The sequence below is a fragment of the Pararge aegeria genome, chromosome Z, assembly GCF_905163445.1.
Source record: "Pararge aegeria chromosome Z, ilParAegt1.1, whole genome shotgun sequence".
In the NCBI taxonomy this organism is placed as follows: Eukaryota; Metazoa; Arthropoda; class Insecta; order Lepidoptera; family Nymphalidae; genus Pararge; species Pararge aegeria.
In genome coordinates this window covers 22,370,169-22,394,389 of record NC_053208.1, presented here as the reverse complement: position 1 = coordinate 22,394,389, position 24,221 = coordinate 22,370,169, and the positions used below count along the sequence as shown (strand labels likewise).

General features: G+C 35.1%; 4 long non-coding RNA genes across 4 annotated transcripts; all 4 read left to right on the top strand.

Moving 5' to 3' along the window:
• Positions 1 to 1,279: 1,279 nt before the first annotated feature.
• LOC120636006 lies at positions 1,280 to 2,868 on the top strand. The gene is made up of 7 exons (XR_005659326.1): positions 1,280 to 1,305; positions 1,484 to 1,575; positions 1,754 to 1,844; positions 2,023 to 2,113; positions 2,291 to 2,382; positions 2,561 to 2,651; positions 2,830 to 2,868. It is a non-coding gene; the product is annotated as an uncharacterized LOC120636006 (long non-coding RNA).
• Positions 2,869 to 3,926: 1,058 nt separating this feature from the next.
• LOC120636007 lies at positions 3,927 to 4,485 on the top strand. Its single transcript, XR_005659327.1, has 3 exons — positions 3,927 to 3,999; positions 4,178 to 4,268; positions 4,447 to 4,485. It is a non-coding gene; the product is annotated as an uncharacterized LOC120636007 (long non-coding RNA).
• Positions 4,486 to 4,993: 508 nt separating this feature from the next.
• LOC120636005 lies at positions 4,994 to 6,640 on the top strand. The gene is made up of 7 exons (XR_005659325.1): positions 4,994 to 5,076; positions 5,255 to 5,346; positions 5,525 to 5,615; positions 5,794 to 5,884; positions 6,062 to 6,153; positions 6,333 to 6,423; positions 6,602 to 6,640. It is a non-coding gene; the product is annotated as an uncharacterized LOC120636005 (long non-coding RNA).
• Positions 6,641 to 7,148: 508 nt separating this feature from the next.
• Positions 7,149 to 9,755, top strand: LOC120636004. Its single transcript, XR_005659324.1, has 9 exons — positions 7,149 to 7,231; positions 7,410 to 7,501; positions 7,680 to 7,770; positions 7,949 to 8,039; positions 8,217 to 8,308; positions 8,488 to 8,578; positions 8,757 to 8,848; positions 9,132 to 9,217; positions 9,635 to 9,755. It is a non-coding gene; the product is annotated as an uncharacterized LOC120636004 (long non-coding RNA).
• The last annotated feature ends 14,466 nt before the right edge of the window (positions 9,756 to 24,221 follow it).

The window sequence follows — 24,221 nt, the reverse complement described above, 5'->3', positions numbered from 1 at the left end:
CCATTTTTTACTTCAGTAAAATTTCTACGAAATATTTTGTTCTCTTCTCAGAAAAACTGTTTGAATTTGTAGAAATAATGATAGCTTAGTTACCTGAAGTATCGCAATATAAGAAAATACTGTTTCATGTTTTCAGGGTACGGCACAAACAAGCAGGAAAAGCAGGCACCGTATTTAAACAGATGAGATGAGATGCGATATATGCTGTGTGATGCATACTTAGACCAGGTAAGCAGAATTTTTAGAACTATACAGTGAGGCGAAGAAAGGCCATTTTTTACTTCAGTAAAATTTCTACGAAATATTTTGATATCTTCTCAGAAAAACTGTTTGAATTTGTAGAAATGATGATAGCTTAGTTACCTGAAGTATCGCAATATAAGAAAATACAATTTCATGTTTTCAGGGTATGGCACAAACAAGCGGGAAAGCAGGCACCGCATTTAAACAGATGAGATGAGATGCGACATATGCTGTGTGATGCATACTTAGACCAGGTAAGCAGAATTTTGCAACTATGCAGTCAGGCGAAGATAGGCCATTTTTTACTTCAGTAAAATTTCTACGAAATATTTTGTTCTCTTGTCAGAAAAACTGTTTGAATTTGTAGAAATAATGATAGCTTAGTTACCTGAAGTATCGCAATATAAGAAAATACTGTTTCATGTTTTCAGGGTATGGCACAAACAAGCGGGAAAAGCAGGCACCGTATTTAAACAGATGAGATGAGATGCAACATTTGCTGTGTGATGCATACTTAGACCAGGTAAGCAGAATTTTTACAACTATACAGTCAGGCGGAGATAGGCCATTTTTTACTTCAATAAAACTTCTACGAAATATTTTGTTCTCTTCTCGGAAAAACTGTTTGAATTTGTAGAAATAATGATAGCTTGGTTACCTGAAGTATCGCAATATAAGAAAATACTGTTTCATGTTTTCAGGGTACGGCACAAACAAGCAGGAAAAGCAGGCACCATATTTAAACAGATGAGATGAGATGCGATATATGCTGTGTGATGCATACTTAGACCAGGTAAGCAGAATTTTTAGAACTATACAGTGAGGCGAAGAAAGGCCATTTTTTACTTCAGTAAAATTTCTACGAAATATTTTGATCTCTTCTCAGAAAAACTGTTTGAATTTGTAGAAATGATGATAGCTTAGTTACCTAAAGTATCGCAATATAAGAAAATACAGTTTCATGTTTTCAGGGTATGGCACAAACAAGCGGGAAAGCAGGCACCGCATTTAAACAGATGAGATGAGATGCGACATATGCTGTGTGATGCATACTTAGACCAGGTAAGCAGAATTTTTGCAACTATGCAGTCAGGCGAAGATAGGCCATTTTTTACTTCAGTAAAATTTCTACGAAATATTTTGTTCTCTTGTCAGAAAAACTGTTTGAATTTGTAGAAATAATGATAGCTTAGTTACCTGAAGTATCGCAATATAAGAAAATACTGTTTCATGTTTTCAGGGTATGGCACAAACAAGCGGGAAAAGCAGGCACCGTATTTAAACAGATGAGATGAGATGCAACATTTGCTGTGTGATGCATACTTAGACCAGGTAAGCAGAATTTTTACAACTATACAGTCAGGCGGAGATAGGCCATTTTTTACTTCAATAAAACTTCTACGAAATATTTTGTTCTCTTCTCGGAAAAACTGTTTGAATTTGTAGAAATAATGATAGCTTGGTTACCTGAAGTATCGCAATATAAGAAAATACTATTTCATGTTTTCAGGGTATGGCACAAACAAGCGCAAAAGCAGGCACCGTATTTAAACAGATGAGATGAGATGCGACATACGCTGTGTGATGCATACTTAGACCAGGTAAGCAGAATTTTTACAACTATGCAGTCAGGCGAAGATAGGCCATTTTTTACTTCAGTAAAATTTCTACGAAATATTTTGTTCTCTTCTCAGAAAAACTGTTTGAATTTGTAGAAATGATGATAGCTTAGTTACCTGAAGTATCGCAATATAAGAAAATACAATTTCATGTTTTCAGGGTATGGCACAAACAAGCGGGAAAGCAGGCACCGTATTTAAACAGATGAGATGAGATGCGACATATGCTGTGTGATGCATACTTAGACCAGGTAAGCAGAATTTTTGCAACTATGCAGTCAGGCGGAGATAGGCAATTTTTTACTTCAATAAAATTTCTATGAAATACTTGTTCTCTTCTCGGAAAAACTGTTTGAATTTGTAGAAATAATGATAGCTTAGTTACCTGAAGTATCGCAATATAAGAAAATACTGTTTCATGTTTTCAGGGTATGGCACAAACAAGCGGGAAAAGCAGGCACCGTATTTAAACAGATGAGATGAGATGCAACATTTGCTGTGTGATGCATACTTAGACCAGGTAAGCAGAATTTTTACAACTATACAGTCAGGCGGAGATAGGCCATTTTTTACTTCAATAAAACTTCTACGAAATATTTTGTTCTCTTCTCGGAAAAACTATTTGAATTTGTAGAAATAATGATAGCTTGGTTACCTGAAGTATCGCAATATAAGAAAATACTATTTCATGTTTTCAGGGTATGGCACAAACAAGCGCAAAAGCAGGCACCGTATTTAAACAGATGAGATGAGATGCGACATACGCTGTGTGATGCATACTTAGACCAGGTAAGCAGAATTTTTACAACTATGCAGTCAGGCGGAGATAGGCCATTTTTTACTTCAGTAAAATTTCTACGAAATATTTTGTTCTCTTGTCAGAAAAACTGTTTGAATTTGTAGAAATAATGATAGCTTAGTTACCTGAAGTATCGCAATATAAGAAAATACTGTTTCATGTTTTCAGGGTATGGCACAAACAAGCGGGAAAAGCAGGCACCGTATTTAAACAGATGAGATGAGATGCAACATTTGCTGTGTGATGCATACTTAGACCAGGTAAGCAGAATTTTTACAACTATATAGTCAGGCGGAGATAGGCCATTTTTTACTTCAGTAAAATTTCTACGAAATATTTTGTTCTCTTGTCAGAAAAACTGTTTAAATTTGTAGAAATAATGATAGCTTAGTTACCTGAAGTATCGCAATATAAGAAAATACTGTTTCATGTTTTCAGGGTATGGCACAAACAAGCGGGAAAAGCAGGCACCGTATTTAAACAGATGAGATGAGATGCAACATTTGCTGTGTGATGCATACTTAGACCAGGTAAGCAGAATTTTTACAACTATACAGTCAGGCGGAGATAGGCCATTTTTTACTTCAATAAAACTTCTACGAAATATTTTGTTCTCTTCTCGAAAAACTGTTTGAATTTGTAGAAATAATGATAGCTTGGTTACCTGAAGTATCGCAATATAAAAAAATACTATTTCATGTTTTCAGGGTATGGCACAAACAAGCGCAAAAGCAGGCACCGTATTTAAACAGATGAGATGAGATGCGACATATGCTGTGTGATGCATACTTAGACCAGGTAAGCAGAATTTTTGCAACTATGCAGTCAGGCGAAGATAGGCCATTTTTTACTTCAGTAAAATTTCTAGGAAATATTTTGTTCTCTTGTCAGAAAAACTGTTTGAATTTGTAGAAATAATGATAGCTTAGTTACCTGAAGTATCGCAATATAAGAAAATACTGTTTCATGTTTTCAGGGTATGGCACAAACAAGCGGGAAAAGCAGGCACCGTATTTAAACAGATGAGATGAGATGCAACATTTGCTGTGTGATGCATACTTAGACCAGGTAAGCAGAATTTTTACAACTATACAGTCAGGCGGAGATAGGCCATTTTTTACTTCAATAAAACTTCTACGAAATATTTTGTTCTCTTCTTGGAAAAACTGTTTGAATTTGTAGAAATGATGATAGCTTAGTTACCTGAAGTATCGCAATATAAGAAAATACTGTTTCATGTTTTCAGGGTATGGCACAAACAAGCGGGAAAAGCAGGCACCGTATTTAAACAGATGAGATGAGATGCAACATTTGCTGTGTGATGCATACTTAGACCAGGTAAGCAGAATTTTTACAACTATACAGTCAGGCGGAGATAGGCCATTTTTTACTTCAATAAAACTTCTACGAAATATTTTGTTCTCTTCTCGGAAAAACTGTTTGAATTTGTAGAAATAATGATAGCTTGGTTACCTGAAGTATCGCAATATAAGAAAATACTATTTCATGTTTTCAGGGTATGGCACAAACAAGCGCAAAAGCAGGCACCGTATTTAAACAGATGAGATGAGATGCGACATACGCTGTGTGATGCATACTTAGACCAGGTAAGCAGAATTTTTAAAACTATGCAGTCAGGCGGAGATAGGCCATTTTTTACTTCAGTAAAATTTCTACGAAATATTTTGTTCTCTTGTCAGAAAAACTGTTTGAATTTGTAGAAATAATGATAGCTTAGTTACCTGAAGTATCGCAATATAAGAAAATACTGTTTCATGTTTTCAGGGTATGGCACAAACAAGCGGGAAAAGCAGGCACCGTATTTAAACAGATGAGATGAGATGCAACATTTGCTGTGTGATGCATACTTAGACCAGGTAAGCAGAATTTTTACAACTATACAGTCAGGCGGAGATAGGCCATTTTTTACTTCAGTAAAATTTCTACGAAATATTTTGTTCTCTTGTCAGAAAAACTGTTTAAATTTGTAGAAATAATGATAGCTTAGTTACCTGAAGTATCGCAATATAAGAAAATACTGTTTCATGTTTTCAGGGTATGGCACAAACAAGCGGGAAAAGCAGGCACCGTATTTAAACAGATGAGATGAGATGCAACATTTGCTGTGTGATGCATACTTAGACCAGGTAAGCAGAATTTTTACAACTATACAGTCAGGCGGAGATAGGCCATTTTTTACTTCAATAAAACTTCTACGAAATATTTTGTTCTCTTCTCGAAAAACTGTTTGAATTTGTAGAAATAATGATAGCTTGGTTACCTGAAGTATCGCAATATAAAAAAATACTATTTCATGTTTTCAGGGTATGGCACAAACAAGCGCAAAAGCAGGCACCGTATTTAAACAGATGAGATGAGATGCGACATATGCTGTGTGATGCATACTTAGACCAGGTAAGCAGAATTTTTGCAACTATGCAGTCAGGCGAAGATAGGCCATTTTTTACTTCAGTAAAATTTCTAGGAAATATTTTGTTCTCTTGTCAGAAAAACTGTTTGAATTTGTAGAAATAATGATAGCTTAGTTACCTGAAGTATCGCAATATAAGAAAATACTGTTTCATGTTTTCAGGGTATGGCACAAACAAGCGGGAAAAGCAGGCACCGTATTTAAACAGATGAGATGAGATGCAACATTTGCTGTGTGATGCATACTTAGACCAGGTAAGCAGAATTTTTACAACTATACAGTCAGGCGGAGATAGGCCATTTTTTACTTCAATAAAACTTCTACGAAATATTTTGTTCTCTTCTCGGAAAAACTGTTTGAATTTGTAGAAATAATGATAGCTTGGTTACCTGAAGTATCGCAATATAAGAAAATACTATTTCATGTTTTCAGGGTATGGCACAAACAAGCGCAAAAGCAGGCACCGTATTTAAACAGATGAGATGAGATGCGACATACGCTGTGTGATGCATACTTAGACCAGGTAAGCAGAATTTTTACAACTATGCAGTCAGGCGAAGATAGGCCATTTTTTACTTCAGTAAAATTTCTACGAAATATTTTGTTCTCTTCTCAGAAAAACTGTTTGAATTTGTAGAAATGATGATAGCTTAGTTACCTGAAGTATCGCAATATAAGAAAATACAATTTCATGTTTTCAGGGTATGGCACAAACAAGCGGGAAAGCAGGCACCGTATTTAAACAGATGAGATGAGATGCGACATATGCTGTGTGATGCATACTTAGACCAGGTAATTAGAATTTTTCCAACTATGCAGTCAGGCGGAGATAGGCAATTTTTTACTTCAATAAAATTTCTATGAAATACTTGTTCTCTTCTCGGAAAAACTGTTTGAATTTGTAGAAATAATGATAGCTTAGTTACCTGAAGTATCGCAATATAAGAAAATACTGTTTCATGTTTTCAGGGTATGGCACAAACAAGCGGGAAAAGCAGGCACCGTATTTAAACAGATGAGATGAGATGCAACATTTGCTGTGTGATGCATACTTAGACCAGGTAAGCAGAATTTTTACAACTATACAGTCAGGCGGAGATAGGCCATTTTTTTACTTCAATAAAACTTCTACGAAATATTTTGTTCTCTTCTCGGAAAAACTGTTTGAATTTGTAGAAATAATGATAGCTTGGTTACCTGAAGTATCGCAATATAAGAAAATACTATTTCATGTTTTCAGGGTATGGCACAAACAAGCGCAAAAGCAGGCACCGTATTTAAACAGATGAGATGAGATGCGACATACGCTGTGTGATGCATACTTAGACCAGGTAAGCAGAATTTTTAAAACTATGCAGTCAGGCGGAGATAGGCCATTTTTTACTTCAGTAAAATTTCTACGAAATATTTTGTTCTCTTGTCAGAAAAACTGTTTGAATTTGTAGAAATAATGATAGCTTAGTTACCTGAAGTATCGCAATATAAGAAAATACTGTTTCATGTTTTCAGGGTATGGCACAAACAAGCGGGAAAAGCAGGCACCGTATTTAAACAGATGAGATGAGATGCAACATTTGCTGTGTGATGCATACTTAGACCAGGTAAGCAGAATTTTTACAACTATACAGTCAGGCGGAGATAGGCCATTTTTTACTTCAGTAAAATTTCTACGAAATATTTTGTTCTCTTGTCAGAAAAACTGTTTGAATTTGTAGAAATAATGATAGCTTAGTTACCTGAAGTATCGCAATATAAGAAAATACTGTTTCATGTTTTCAGGGTATGGCACAAACAAGCGGGAAAAGCAGGCACCGTATTTAAACAGATGAGATGAGATGCAACATTTGCTGTGTGATGCATACTTAGACCAGGTAAGCAGAATTTTTACAACTATACAGTCAGGCGGAGATAGGCCATTTTTTACTTCAATAAAACTTCTACGAAATATTTTGTTCTCTTCTCGAAAAACTGTTTGAATTTGTAGAAATAATGATAGCTTGGTTACCTGAAGTATCGCAATATAAAAAAATACTATTTCATGTTTTCAGGGTATGGCACAAACAAGCGCAAAAGCAGGCACCGTATTTAAACAGATGAGATGAGATGCGACATATGCTGTGTGATGCATACTTAGACCAGGTAAGCAGAATTTTTGCAACTATGCAGTCAGGCGAAGATAGGCCATTTTTTACTTCAGTAAAATTTCTAGGAAATATTTTGTTCTCTTGTCAGAAAAACTGTTTGAATTTGTAGAAATAATGATAGCTTAGTTACCTGAAGTATCGCAATATAAGAAAATACTGTTTCATGTTTTCAGGGTATGGCACAAACAAGCGGGAAAAGCAGGCACCGTATTTAAACAGATGAGATGAGATGCAACATTTGCTGTGTGATGCATACTTAGACCAGGTAAGCAGAATTTTTACAACTATACAGTCAGGCGGAGATAGGCCATTTTTTACTTCAATAAAACTTCTACGAAATATTTTGTTCTCTTCTCGGAAAAACTGTTTGAATTTGTAGAAATAATGATAGCTTGGTTACCTGAAGTATCGCAATATAAGAAAATACTATTTCATGTTTTCAGGGTATGGCACAAACAAGCGCAAAAGCAGGCACCGTATTTAAACAGATGAGATGAGATGCGACATACGCTGTGTGATGCATACTTAGACCAGGTAAGCAGAATTTTTACAACTATGCAGTCAGGCGAAGATAGGCCATTTTTTACTTCAGTAAAATTTCTACGAAATATTTTGTTCTCTTCTCAGAAAAACTGTTTGAATTTGTAGAAATGATGATAGCTTAGTTACCTGAAGTATCGCAATATAAGAAAATACAATTTCATGTTTTCAGGGTATGGCACAAACAAGCGGGAAAGCAGGCACCGTATTTAAACAGATGAGATGAGATGCGACATATGCTGTGTGATGCATACTTAGACCAGGTAATTAGAATTTTTCCAACTATGCAGTCAGGCGGAGATAGGCAATTTTTTACTTCAATAAAATTTCTATGAAATACTTGTTCTCTTCTCGGAAAAACTGTTTGAATTTGTAGAAATAATGATAGCTTAGTTACCTGAAGTATCGCAATATAAGAAAATACTGTTTCATGTTTTCAGGGTATGGCACAAACAAGCGGGAAAAGCAGGCACCGTATTTAAACAGATGAGATGAGATGCAACATTTGCTGTGTGATGCATACTTAGACCAGGTAAGCAGAATTTTTACAACTATACAGTCAGGCGGAGATAGGCCATTTTTTTACTTCAATAAAACTTCTACGAAATATTTTGTTCTCTTCTCGGAAAAACTGTTTGAATTTGTAGAAATAATGATAGCTTGGTTACCTGAAGTATCGCAATATAAGAAAATACTATTTCATGTTTTCAGGGTATGGCACAAACAAGCGCAAAAGCAGGCACCGTATTTAAACAGATGAGATGAGATGCGACATACGCTGTGTGATGCATACTTAGACCAGGTAAGCAGAATTTTTACAACTATGCAGTCAGGCGGAGATAGGCCATTTTTTACTTCAGTAAAATTTCTACGAAATATTTTGTTCTCTTGTCAGAAAAACTGTTTGAATTTGTAGAAATGATGATAGCTTAGTTACCTGAAGTATCGCAATATAAGAAAATACAATTTCATGTTTTCAGGGTATGGCACAAACAAGCGGGAAAAGCAGGCACCGTATTTAAACAGATGACATGAGATGCGACATATGCTGTGTGATGCATACTTAGACCAGGTAAGCAGAATTTTTATAACTATACAGTGAGGCGAATAAAGGCCATTGTTTACTTTGGTAATAACTTAAAAGGTTAACGCGGCTAAGTTTGTTGTGGGCTCTTCTTAGACCAGGGCGCGTTTGGAACCCTCGTAGCTTTAGGTTTAAGTTGGCGAACGAAGTTATCACCATCCCCTTACAATTATGTAAACAAACATTTATCGTGATAGGCCTACATGAATAAATAAATTTTTAATTAAAATTTGGTTAAAATAGCTAACAGAAATCTATCTTTTGGTTTTAGATTGGAAAATCTGGGTAAACCACATAACATTCAACAAGCAGCATTTGGCAGCAGCAGCTTTTAAGCAGCTTTTGGCAGTACTCTGGGTACGTAGAAGCTGGATTCAGTAAACATTTATAAAATTTGGCTACATTGTTCTTATTTACATCTTTGCTCTGTTTGCCTTGGCGAAAAATAATAAAGTTATAATCGATGTGTATTTGACCGCGAAAGATGATATTAATTGCGCGATAGATAGTTATGTAGTAAAAGTATAAAAGGAGGAGATAATGAGGCTGATGATAAGGAGTTTTTACACGTCAAGTATTCAAAGTACTGGTAGTGTGCGTATTTGAAGAAAATAATAAAAGAAATCAAAGATGACAGTATGTTCTGCCGAGAAAATAGACGCTTGTGAGACGGGCAACATGAAGGAGAGCATCGAAAAATTACAACCAACATTGATATCATCCTCTTAAAATGTGTTCTATTGTCTTCTAAAACGGTTAATGGTTTATTTTCAGTTCTAAAATTCCTACAATACTACTGTTGGGTTAAAAGATGTAACTAGAACAATGGAGCATGTAAGGAAGTTTTGATCCCGGCAGCCAAGAAGCGACACCCCTAAACACCATTTAAGAAGGACAATAATAGACAGGTACAAACTTTAAAATTTATTTTGAGGAAAATATCAATTTTGAAATGGTTTAGTTCAAACCATCTTCATCGTCATCATCATCATCTCAACCACATGAGGCCCACTCCTGAACATAAGTATTTTTAGGGATTTTAACTCGATACGATTTTGTGCAACTCGTTACGCTTTTATGAAAATAGACAAAGATATTTATCTCTTAAAAGATTAGGGGACTTGCTTATCTAGTCCTTGATTTTTCTTTAAGACATGGCTTTTTACATAAAATATAATTGATATATGATTTTACCCGTCGACGCCAGTTAAAACATTCCTTTATGAAGCTGTTTGGTATTAAACTTGGGACCGACATAAATTATTTTACACTTGTTTGTACTGTAGAACTTAGAACCGCGCGCTAACCTAGTTAATCAAAATAAATAGGTTTATTTATTTATTTTATTTATTTATTTATTTAAGAGCAACATGCTAATGGATTGACAGTAGGGACTTCAATGGATTTTAGCCATGTGAAGCATGAAGTGATATCTTAATTGCGCTTTTGATTTATCCTCAATGAAACCTATATCTTCCTATCTACTTCAGACACTCTATGACCCATAGCAAAAAATATCGTCGGTTCTTTGTTCTGTGAACGGAAAATGAACGAACATACTAAAAAATATTCTTCCGCATTAATATTATTAGCAGGGATTAAAAATACTTGGATTTAATTTTGAATAATTTATTAACAGTCCGCGAAGGACTTGCATAATTAAATTGGCTTTGGCTTGAAATTCAATGTCGGTTTGGTTAGCAACATGCATATTACACGTTTTTTAAACATAGGACACACACGAACACATGGACTGATATGCACGTCAATGACAAGTGCACATAGCATTGACAAAGCGTCATATAAACTTAATTTGCAAAAAATAAAAAAAATTTAACACAAAATTTAACTCACCGATAAATGTTCGGTGAGTTTTTTTCTAAAAGCTGTGGGTGAGTCATGGAAGATATCGATGCTAGGTATCTTTTTAGATAAATCGTTGTATTTCGCACAAATACGTATAATAGGCGCTTGTTTTCCGAGATGGGAATGCGGAATGCGGTTCTTGTTAGTAAGGCAGATAAATGCAGAAAATAAAACATCCTCATTATGAAACGAATAAAAACATCATAAATAATACCTTGTTATCAAAGAATTAAGAAAAATAATTCTACCCCAGCAATGGCTGGCTGAGCTTTTCAAACTATTGTACAAGCCATGACACTGCTGCACAAGGACTATCAAAAAAAAAAAATTTTTAATTTTATTTTTTTGAAATTGTAGGTACTTTCTAATGCGCGCAGGTTGGGAAGTCCTGCTATGACAAATTTTAAACCCAAGATGGCCGCTACAATAAAATGGCGAATTATATTTTTTGTAACAATTGCCTTAATATGCTTAAATTGAATAATATATTATTCACTACATTTAATTACACTATATTGATAGTCGGGGGTTTTCAAATTTTAAATTGATAGATTTGTATTGTTTAAGACAGTTTACAGTTGTCATAGAAATAATAAAGAATTTTTCTTAACTAGGTGTTGGATGGTGGAGAAAGAAGTTGGCGCTGAAGATTTAAAAGGAAAGCTGGAAGCTGAAAAAAGTGCTTACAGTGTATATTAATAAATTAACGCACCCGGTGTTTTGTGTAAAAATCTGGATTTTAAGTTTTTCGATTCAAGTGCCCGGTTCTTGCCGAACTTGAAAAAGGCCCTCAATAATCCGATTTCCTTCGAAATCCTAAAACTACAATGAGAGAATTATTTACTATGAAGAGTTATTTATTGACTGAGTTTGAAGTTTTGTTATAAAAATGAAACAAATTTTTATAACAAAACTTTTTGTATACTGTTATTATTATTATTGTGTAACTTAAATTTTTTTATACATCTTAAGATACACAATACTTTATGTGTTACTTAAGAACTTCTTAGGTATTCCGATAAAAATACTTGATTTCCTTTTTAAATGTAGTCACAGATCAAGTCAACGCCACTGAAGACGCAGACCGGAAGCGGCGGTTGGTCTTTGCTTAATAGATCTTTCGAGAACGCATAAATTACTTTTATGCTTTCCCAAATACGTTTAAAATTTGTCTATTTAGTTCTTATATTTTTTTTTAATAAATTCTACATGTAATTGTTTAATAGTATAATACACGCGTTATACTTAAAATATAAATATTATTAAGCGATTATTATTAAGCGGTTATTATTGAGTTAAGATTTCAAATAGTGACATAATTTTTTTGCATATTTTAACAAGAAGTTCCTCAGTTTTCAACTCTGGGCGTTCATTGCATTGAAATCTTAATGCGCATGAAATATATATGTTGTGATATCATACAAGTAAATAGGAATCAGGGCCACATCTGTTTCGAAAGGTTGTTTTTTGGGCCATTATTCTTGGGCTCGCGTTTGGATAACAAATTGACTAGTGCAACCTTGGTGTACGACCCCTGCTTATGATGTCGGGACATATTCCGCGGAAAATGGTTCTTACGCACTCGGTTTCTTAATCCGTAATGTTATAATTGCCGTGGCACGGAAGAGGACACCGACTGTAAAAATTACCGTTCGTTAATTATATGTTCGTTATAAATAATTGACAAGGCGATATAACCTTTCTTATTTTTTATTTAATAAAAACAATAAATGTATTAAAAAAGTTTCACTTACACGTATTTTTCACGCGGGTTATAAGATATGAAGCATTTAAAACACGTCGAATGTACAATTAGTGGTAAGTGCTGAATATATATATATATATTATGTCTCCTCTTTGGTTAGAAATTGCAATTTAAAATTTATACAGCTATTGATTGACCCATGCTTTTGTGTTTTCGAAAGCCCTAATCATTTGTTTTTTCCTCTCAGTTTGCAGAATGAAATATCGCGTTATTTACGAGTACGAGTTCCATCGTGTCACCAGTGCTGTAGAAATGACTCGAAGGATTACCCGACATAGAACCTATGGCGCCGGTGTCGCAAAAGAAAACACGGTGGGTTGTTGGTGCCTGCAAATCAAGCCCCGTGGAGGGCTGGAGACCAAAGTTTATAATGAAGAATTGAAGGCTTTTGTGGAAGCGGGTCCATCGCAAACCACGTCCGAGCTAGCTGCAGGCTGCGGTGTTAGTGATAAAACTGTTTTCAAATTGGGAAGGTGTAAAAACTTCAAAGGTGGGTACCTCATGGACTGAGTGCAGCAATCCGACGACGCGCGACGACTGCTGGGTTACAGCACCTGCTGATTCCCGTCCAAATGGTTTTTTTACTAATGGAATCAATAAATTTTTTATAAGATAGCAAATGTGAATAGATAGAAATGGTACATACTTCGATTAAATAAATATATTATATTAAAAAAAAACGACTTTATGTTTCTCTCTTTCAGAACGCCAATTTCCTCTGAAGGATGTAATATTAATTAGTCATACATACGATAAAGCTTCAAATATTGCGTAGTATGTGTATACTTATTCAATGGAATCCTTTACCCCACTTTCGACTTTTGAAATATTTATTTTAAGTAAGTATTTAAAATGACAGTAATTATTATTTATTTGTTTGGTAACTATTATTTACCCTTACTAGTTAAGTAAAATACCTTTAGTTTTTTGTTTACTTAGAATTAAATAGATAACGAATTTAATGGAAGGCCACCTGATGTTTACATCGAACGTAAAAACAGCTGGAAGCTCAGGGAATTATTCTAAGAGAGAGGACGTTGGTAAATTGACACTTAAAAAACAATACCTTTAATAATATTGAAGACAAGGTCACAAATGTATAACTATATTGTAACCCTTTGTATTTAGTACTTAAGGTTTCTTCAAATGTTCTACTAAGGTTAATTTACAGGATTCCAATAGCATATAATAATATTAGCGCACTGCAGTTTTAAGGTTGAAATGAAATAAAATGAAAGTTACTGTCAATTAGACAGCCGTATGCGATCTTTAACTTTTTCTTATTACGTGCGTTTTGGACGTTTAAATAATGGCACATAAATAAAAAAATCGTGGAGAAAACAGCATTCTTAAAAGTTTTCATAATGTTCAGAAAGGCGTAAGAAGTCTTTGTGCACTTCGTCAACATCTTGCATTTCGGACCACGGCCTAAAACCTCTCCTTCTTACGGGATACCTACAACGGTTAGCAAGAAGTAAATGCATATTATTTGAAAAAAACATTTAATTTAATATCTAAATCTATTATCTAAAGCTATAATTGTTAAGGACTGACTTGACGGCGATCAAAGAACAACATGAAACGTCGGAGAATACGGTGATAGCGTTGAGCGAGGAGTTGATATCCTGACCATCCAGTCCAGTAAACTCACCGTCACCGTCGCATGTAAATGTAAACGCGATAATGCTCGGAGCGACTCAATAACGCCACCCAGCAATAATGCGTTTTCAACGCCCGTCGAGTCACCTAGGGATAATGACCGCGCAAATAAAGCGTACGTTCGGAAAAAATAACTGAACTTCCAGTACAGTTCCAGTATTCACAAGCAGCCATAAATGTAGCCATAATAAACATCTCGGAAGGTCCCGCTGACGTTTTCGAGTCCTGCGCAGTCTACTAACCAAATCTCAATCCCAGCGGATGCATAGATGCGGATAACTTTTATCTAGTGGAGACGAACCGCAGGCTGATTAGAAATAAACAGGGTACAGTACCGTCGGAAAAAATGCTGTAAACGGCAAAACAATGTCGCTTTACATTGGAGTCAATTGGATCATGATAACGTCTGGTTGAGGGGAACAGGTGTTGCGCTCGCAACGTAGAATTACACATGACTCAGGAAAAGCCTATGTCGCGGTGGGCAACCTATTTTACTTCGAGCTTACAGTTCCGGCCGGGTGCAAAGAATTGATGATGAAATGAGATGAAGCTTTAGGGAAGCTAGACAAAAATTCTCGTCTTGGATTAAATTTTTTATTTATTGTTATTTTTATAAATTGTATGGTATCCGTGTTTTATGTAGACCTATTAGTTGCCTGAATGAAATAAATAAATAAAAACAAAGGTTATAGGAACAAAATTAAGGTTGTTGTTTTTTTATCGAACGATATTAGTAAGCTTCATCCATCTCGAAGAGCACATGAATAAGATCGTAATGTAGCATCGTATTCCCCAGATAATGCTGCTAAATTGTTTGTTAGTAGTCTAAAGTAAACTTAAGAAATATTGTCAGGTTTATCAACATTGCTATTCTTTCACATTGTATGTACATAAAGTAGTACATTGTGTGTATTATAGAAGGACATTGATTTTCATTTAGTTTAGTTAAAATAGGGCGTAAAGGCGTAAAGCGCGCGGCGTCCCAGATTTCATTCTTCGATCGAAGGTTGCATACTTAAAACCGCTAAGGACGTAGTTTGGAAGCCTTTGTTTAAGAATATCAATTGCTTTAGACCAGGGCCAGTATTCTCTATTGACGAGAAAAACTCTCTAGACCATAGAAATCTAAATAATTGAAAAATATTATTTTCTGAACTAAAGCACGTTGCATATGAATCTTGAACTCTTCATATATCAATCGCATATCATATCGTTTTCGCTATCCATCCAGTTTCGATGCTACTAGACGTCTTCTGGATTGTTTGCGTTCAAACTTTGTACTAAGCGTACATGTGTTATCGAGGACTTACGCGTAGCATGCATAAACAAATGTTCCTACGAAATATTAAAACAGTGCCTGATGTAAATTTACGTTGCATACATGGGACGGGACCTGCGTACTACCTACGTGAGACCAGACTGTCTCTAGCTTTATGGTAAAGATTTACTTTGTTACCAAAGAAAATGTTGAATTTTAAACCTATTGTCTTGGTTTTCTTAAAATTGTACGCAGAGGTCTCCTCTCAGTATGAGAAACTTATAGACCATAGACCACCAAGCTGGCCAAGTATGTTGCATGAGAAGGCTTGTAAAGTATTTCTATTTCAAAGCACGATGTCTTCCTTTAGAGTTTGAACAAGTTATACAGACACAGTTTATATAGACACGCACGTAATATTGAAAAGTTGGAGAAACGCGCCGTGCAAATCCTAAGATTACGTATCTGCAGTTCCTTGATGTTCATTTTTCCCTCATTATCATTGTATAATAGAGATATTTATAACGATATTTTGCCGTGTGGTGACGGCAGATCAGAATACGGTTGTCACCACCCCATCTCTACCCACGGGTGTCGTACGAGGCGACTAAGGGACTAGCAGAGAGCGGGCAGTAGCGTCCTCTGTGCTATTACTTCCATCTACTGCGATCACTAACCCGTTTGCCCAGCGTGGTTATTAGTCAAACCGTCTCCTTGGCATTTAGTCCAGCGGTGGACTGGTATAGGGCTATTGATGTTAAGAAGGTACTCAAGAAATTACTTTTCATGTAAATCTTCCATCGCCACTAGAAGAGTAAATGAACACTGTTTCTTAAGTACCTACTTCAAGCATTAATTAAAAAGAGGCATAAAACGGTAGGAAAGAAAAACAATTTCGCAAATACGCATCGATACTGAATCAGCGTACCTATTTTAAATTAGGTTACAAGGCTCACTAAACGTGTGTGCGAACTACCAACGTCGAAAGGTCGATATTAATCTGATATTATACGTAAGGTCTTAGTAATAGGCATTTATAAATAAATGGGATCCCTTAATTCAGTCTTATACTATCTTCTTATTATTGCCATTTTCCCATGCTGTGTTGGTCGGAACTCCATGTCTTCTTCCATTAAGTACCAGTAGCCGTCAGCTCACTAACCATTTATTTTGCATATCCTCGATCTTACAATCCATTCGTCACTTTTAATAGTTTCGTATAAGGTCAAAGACAAGATATTAAATTACATTATTCGTATCACCACGGGCAAGGTTGTGAAGGGCAGGAGACAATTATCTCCCCGGGGAAAGGTTAAAAATGTATCTTTTCCCACAGCGGTATCAACTCTTAGAGCACTGGCGCACAAGTGGAAATAATATCTTAATAATATACGTGTAATAAATAATAAACGGGTGTAAACTTCTTCTATTCCACGTTGCCGTGCTTTCGCAGGTGGATACTTTAATTATATCCCCTGTCACACATTTAATCTTAGAATATGTACGAGAATAGAAAGTAAGTAGTAGACATAGATAATATACTAACCTGGGGGTGGTAGGCGATGTTCATCCGAAACCATTGCAGCGTGCGAAAGTAGTCAGTTAGTAACATTAAGTACCATGTAAGATCAATACCATTTAAAAAAAAAAATCAACTTTAAAATTGAAAAAGTAAAGATTCTTAAGTATCGGTTCTTAAGAACGGTTTACTTAAGAGTGAAACGTGTACCAAAGTGCATTTCCATGCCTTTGGTGGGCTTCTTACGATGCGATGATTCCTTTATTATTGCCTTTATTTAACTATCAGCAATTTATAAAAAAAAGAACTTTGGTACCAAGCAAATAGGTTCATTATCTTATACTATCCATAGATTTTTTGGATTTCTTTTAGACCGGAAGAGGATAATATTCGTCAAAAAAATCCGCGTTACGAAGTTCGCCGGGACAGCTAGTTATAAATATAAATAATTTGATCGAGTAGGTATAGTGACTCTCAAAGCAAAGGTACTCAGCGGATTAATAGTTAAGGCTCGACAGGAATATAAATTCCTTGCAGCTAGATAAGTTTTCTTTGTAAAATGTATTCATTGAAAGTAGAATTAATTACGCGTAGTTAAAGATTGAACTGATTATGCTCCGTTGACATATTGCCACTCAGATCGTTTTTCGTTTTATTTCGGTTAAATAAAATATATTTTACCACTTTCATAAAAGCTACACTAAAGTAAATTCTAGAAACATCTTTAATAACACATAATAGTTTATTTTCATTATTAAGTGTTAAGTGATTAATAAATAACAAAGATAATACAAACACCGCCAGAGATTATTATTACTATATTGTGCCGCGTGGTGACGGCAGAACAGAATACAGTTGTCACCACCCCTCCTCTACCCGCGGGTGTCGTACGAGGCGACTAAGGGAATATAGCAGAGAGCGGGCAGCAGCGTCCTCTGTGTATTACTTCCATCTACTGCGATCACTAACCCGTTTGCCCAGCGTAGTTATTATGCAAACTGGTATAGGGCTATTGATGTTAAGACAGTACTTATGAAACAACTTGTCATGTAAATCTTCCGTCGCTCCTAGAAGATTAAATGAACAATGTTTCTTAAGTACCTACTTCAAGCATTAATTAAAAAGAGGCATAAAACGGTAGAAAAGAAGAACAATATTTGCAAACTTTTTTTTTCATTAATATAATCATTAATAATAGGTTTATTATGCTTTCGCAATAGGCCGATTAGGATATTAATCTAATATTATATGTAAGGTCTTAGTAATAGGCTTTTATAAATAAATGGGATCCCTTAATTCAGTCTTATACTATCTTCTTATTATTGCTATTTTCCCATGCTGTGTTGGTCGGAACACCATGTCTTTTTCCATTGACTACCAGTAGCCGTCAACTCACTAACCTTTTATTTTGCATATCCTCGCTCTCACAAACCATGCATCACTTATAATAGTTTTGAATAAGGTCAAAGTCAAGATATAAAATTACATGATTCGTATCACCACGAGCAAGGCTATGGTAGGCAGGAGACGATTATCTCCCCGTGGAAAGGATGAATATGTATCTTTTAATAATATACGTGTAATAAAAAACTGGGGTAAACTTCTCCTATTCCACGTTGCCGTGCTTTAGCAGGTGGATACTTTAATAATATCCCCTGTCATCGGATAAAATCGGGGGATATAATTTTTGTCATCTGCCTGTGCTAGCCGTGCTGTGGCAGCACCAGTGGTATCGTATGACACTGCCCCTGCCACGCGCTGTGCACGGAACGCAGTCGGAGTGACGCGTTCCATACAGTTTCATAGGATACGACGGGGGTCCAAGTCTGCTATTGCAATTTTAAATCAGTGGTCAATTTAGTTAAGGTCGTCCACAGTTTTGTTGTGATACTACCTTTACCTAAATAAAAAATTTGAAATTCCTTTTAGTGAACGGTTAACTTAATGTTGAAACGTGTACCAAATTGCAATATATTCTTAAAGTATATTTTAAAAACCGTTCCATGCCTTTGGTGGGCATCCTACGGTGCGATTATTCCTTTATTTCACCATCAGCAATTTAAAAAAAAAGTACTTTGTTACCAAGCAAATTGGTTCATGATCTTATACTATCCATACATATTATCACTACTTAATCCAATTTTAGCATAAAATTTCATTCATCATCAACTATCATTCATTCAACCCTCATTTACATCACGAGCAAGTGTCTGTATTTTAAAATTCTATTTGAGTACGTAGGTACCTACTATAATTAGATTTAGTAGAAAAAAAAAATTAAACTAACATTAAGTGAATTTTTTTAAGATATTGTAATTGTTTAGGCTACTTTAAGATTCTGTACGTATTTTTAAAACTTTGTTATAATAAAGTTATATAATAAGTTAATAATTTGATCGAGTATAATGACTCTCAAAGCGAGAACACTCAGCAGGATTATAGTTAAGGCTCGACAGGAATATAAATTCCTTGTAGCTAGATAGGTACTCTTTGTAATATTGATTCATTGTAAATAGAATTAAGTACGCGTAGTTTAAGATTGAACTGATTATATTCCGTTGACATTCTGCCACTCTGATGGTCTTTCAACCAGAATTTTCACAGATTCTCATACAACAAGAAATCCATAAAAGTTAAAGATACTAATAACTGTCATCGCACTTTTATTAATAGATTCACATATTTTACCAAAGTTTATTTGAAGCAGTGATAGCCAAGTTTTGCGTGGGCCGAGTTCGAATCACTTTCTTTACTTACACATATATTTAATTAAGCCCCATTTACATCAGTGAAAATAAACTGGTAATCCAAAATTGATCAATGAAAGCTGACAATATTAATGAAAATTCGTATGAATATGTGTTACGTTGTTTGTAATAAATTGCCGTAGTAGGTAGGTACTGAAATGTTGATAGCGCATTGGGCAGGAACTCGACCTCACCTTCACCACCAAATTGGTGAGTTAAATCTTAAAAATTCTGATGAGCTGCGGTTAATATATAACCAACATACATTACATTTACCAGCATTAGGTACCTACAACGCCGTGTAGAAGGTAGTGCCTGCTAAAGGATACTAATGCAATTTTACTCTTCAACCAATTATATGGGTTTAGCGCCAGACTGCCTGCATCAAGCACCAAGTTATAGGGTAATAAAAAATACTAAAACATCTGATAATATTATTAAAGCATAAATTACCTTCGCAAAAATTCTGCAAAAGACAGCTCATCCGATAGTTCACAGTTATTTTAGGATGATAATATAAATGTAAGATAATTTAAATTTAGTAGGTACCTACTTAAGATTAGGATAAACCTACTTAAGATTAGGATAGACTTATTCCGTCATTTATTATAATGTCTATGATCTAAGTATAGCGATACTTTAGTCTACTATCTAAGCATTTTTTTTATATTTTTTTGAATTTTTATATAAAAACTAATGCACTAAATGTATATTTAGCTTATTTATATTTAAAACTTTTTTCTTTTTTGTCTTTTTTTAGTTTTATATTTTTTCTATCTACTTTTCAAACTTTTGGATTAATTTACAGTATCTTATTGTATATCATAACTTTTTTTTTAAGTCTTTTCTTATTATTCTATATTTTAATAATAATTAAGTGTGATTACTAATGAGTCCTTTAAGCAGCAAAACCTAGATTTAGCAGTGGAAACCGCCGGATAGCTTGTGTTATAGCTATTCATTTTCCATAGTCTAAATCAAAGGCTCGTTAAGATAGCATAATAACATGCCTTTCTTAATGGTTTAAGCAAGGCATGTTATTATATACCTGCATTAATTAGTAACTACTATGATAAATTGGAAAAAAAATAACCTAATCAATATTTAGGTTTATACGTGTAATAAATAGTAAACGGGTGTAAACTTCTTCTATTCCATGTTGCCGTGCCTTAGCAGGTGGATACTTTCATTATATCCCCTGTCAGCGGATATAATCGGGGGATATCATTTTAAGGAGGTTTACAAGCAATAGGGATAATTAAGGAAATTATAATTTCAAAACTGCGCTAGTTTCGTACAGTCGATAATAGGTAAACATAACTTAAGTTAAGCGCTAGACTGCCTGCATCAAGCACCAAGTTATAGTTAAGTAAAAAATACTAAAACATCTGATAATATTATTAAAACATAAATTACCTTCGAATAAACTCTGCAATGGACAGCTCATCCGATAGTTCAGGTTCAGTTATTTTAGGATGATAATATAAATGTAAGTAAGATAATTTAAATATAGTAGGTACCTACTTAGATTAGAAGTTAGTACCTATGTATTTTTGTAAGACTCTGCAAATAGATGATATTGATATAGCCAATACGATTTTAGAAAATAGGAAGTGACTCCGCTGATCTTCCAGCCTGCTGGACTGCAATTTGAAAGTTACGTTTATGTCTTCGCCTTTTTTGATAACAGACTATTTGAATTAATTTCAGTCTTTATTAATACTTAAATTGAAATGCAAACAAAACCTCGATCGTACTGAAATTTATTGGATTAGAAAAAATTAATATTAAATATTGATTTTGTAAAATAGAAGAATGACTTGACCTAAACGATTTTGTCACAACCTGCACAGCTGGAATGGGCAAGGCACTACTTTCTCCCCGGGGAAAGGATAAAAATGTATCTTCTCGCACAGCTTTATCAACTCTCAGAGCATTGGCACAAAAGTGGAAATAATATCCAAATAATATACGTGTAATAAAAAACTGGGGTAAACTTCTCTTATTCCATGTTCCCGTGCTTTAGCAGGTGGGCACGTTAAATTTATCCTTTGTCAGGGGATATAATTTTTGTCTCATCCCTGTGCCAGCCCAGCAGAGGCTTAAAAAATGTTACTCTCAATTATGTTTTATTTACGAATGAAGATGATATATACACTTATAGGACGTTGTGAAAAGCGTTGCAGCTGCTTAATTTACTTACTTTTCCAACCAGTTCCCAAATCGTTTTTAGGTAGGTTGCCAGACCTTGTCACGGTTGCATAAGTTAGTGAATCGGGCAGCAGAAACGCACTTCGCAACGTCCTATGAGCCTGGAATAAACTCATTATTTAATAATTTATATGATACATATGGCGTGTCAACGTTATGTTAACTCGTAAATAAAACATAATCCCTTATCCTGTTATCTTTCGTCAATTCACCTACCACAAAATCATTGATTTCCATTTGTATATTATATTCTATTATATATAAATATGTTTATGGTGAAGTGTTATATTTGGCCCGGGTTTGGGTTCGTCATAAGGGCCTTTTTTATAGTTATGACGTACCCACCAACCTTAAATCCATTGGATATCTAATACTTTGATTACTATCTAAGACTTTAACCGCAGAGAGGTCTTATTTTGGAGATTCCAATTTAGTAAATTTAAAAACAAAACTACCAAAATCATTAAAATTGTGTGATGTGACAAATTTTCAATACTATCTATAGCAAACCGGATTTTCTCAATAGGCATCTTATGCAAATTGTACATAAAGTAAATATGTCACTGTCATCTTGCGGACATCACATTAGAGCAATCTTATTCATTGTTCTTAGTAATGATCATATTTATATTTATGCATCTTTGCCCTTCGATTTTATTTTAAGAGCAAAGCACACTTGATACGTTAGTAGCACGTGTGCGTGACAGCAACCAGCTGCATCGTATGAAATTGTATGGAACGCGTCACTCCGATTACGTTCCGGGCACAGCGCGTGGCAGGGACAGTATCATACGATGCTACAGGTGCTGCCACGCAGACGTACCTACTGTTACCCACTTTCATGGTGTGTATTGTTCTTTAGTGTTGAGGGGAGTACTTAGAGGACTGTTTTCTATCTATCTGCATCGTAAAACGTTTCTGTGCTATAAAACTCGTTAGGTAACTTTAAAAAATAACAACTCAATTTAGTTGATACTATGTTCTTGTGTCTACTTACCTACTTTGTTTATTCAAAAAATAGATAAGTTTTCTTCGTAAAATATATTCATTGAAAGTAGAATTATTTACGCGTAGTTAGTTAAAGATTGAACTGATTATGCTCCGTTGACATATTGCCACTCAGATCGTTTTTCGTTTTATTTCGGTTAAATAAAATATATTTTACCACTTTCCTCAAAGCTACACTAAAATAAAACTAAAGTAAATTCTAGAAACATCTTTAATAACACATAATAGTTTATTTTCATTATTAAGTGTTAAGTGATTAATAAATAACAAAGATAATACAAACACCGCCAGAGATTATTATTACTATATTGTGCCGCGTGGTGACGGCAGAACAGAATACAGTTGTCACCACCCCTCCTCTACCCGCGGGTGTCATACGAGGCGACTAAGGGAATATAGCAGAGAGCGGGCAGCAGCGTCCTCTGTGTATTACTTCCATCTACTGCGATCACTAACCCGTTAGCCCAGCGTAGTTATTATGCAAACTGGTATAGGGCTATTGATGTTAAGACAGTACTTATGAAACAACTTGTCATGTAAATCTTCCGTCGCTCCTAGAAGATTAAATGAACAATGTTTCTTAAGTACCTACTTCAAGCATTAATTAAAAAGAGGCATAAAACGGTAGAAAAGAAGAACAATATTTGCAAACTTTTTTTTTCATTAATATAATCATTAATAATAGGTTTATTATGCTTTCGCAATAGGCCGATTAGGATATTAATCTAATATTATATGTAAGGTCTTAGTAATAGGCTTTTATAAATAAATGGGATCCCTTAATTCAGTCTTATACTATCTTCTTATTATTGCTATTTTCCCATGCTGTGTTGGTCGGAACACCATGTCTTTTTCCATTGACTACCAGTAGCCGTCAACTCTCTCTCTCTCTCTCTCTCTCTCTCTCTCTACGTCGTGTTCCTCATTGCTGAGGGTCGTGACCCCTTCCACTAACAACTTTTTGGACGATTTTGTGCCATTTGACTCGGCTTTGAGCAACGTTTAAAGCCGTATGCACTTTGGTGTCGAGAACAGTGCGGATTTGATCCGACCAACGAATCGGGCTACGTCCTCGAGGTCTCTTTCCTTCCACTTTGCCAGTGACCACTATCTTTCCAAGATTGTCTCCATCTCTTCTGGCAATGTGACCGAAGTACTCGAGAATCCTCTTAAGACAGGTGGTTGATAGCCTTCTTGTAATTTTAAGCTGTCTCAAAATCGATGCGTTGGTCCTGCGTGCCATCCACGGGATTCGCAACATTCTCCTCCAGCACCACATCTCAAAAGCGTCAATACGTTGTCTATCAGCTGCTTTAATGGTCCATGTC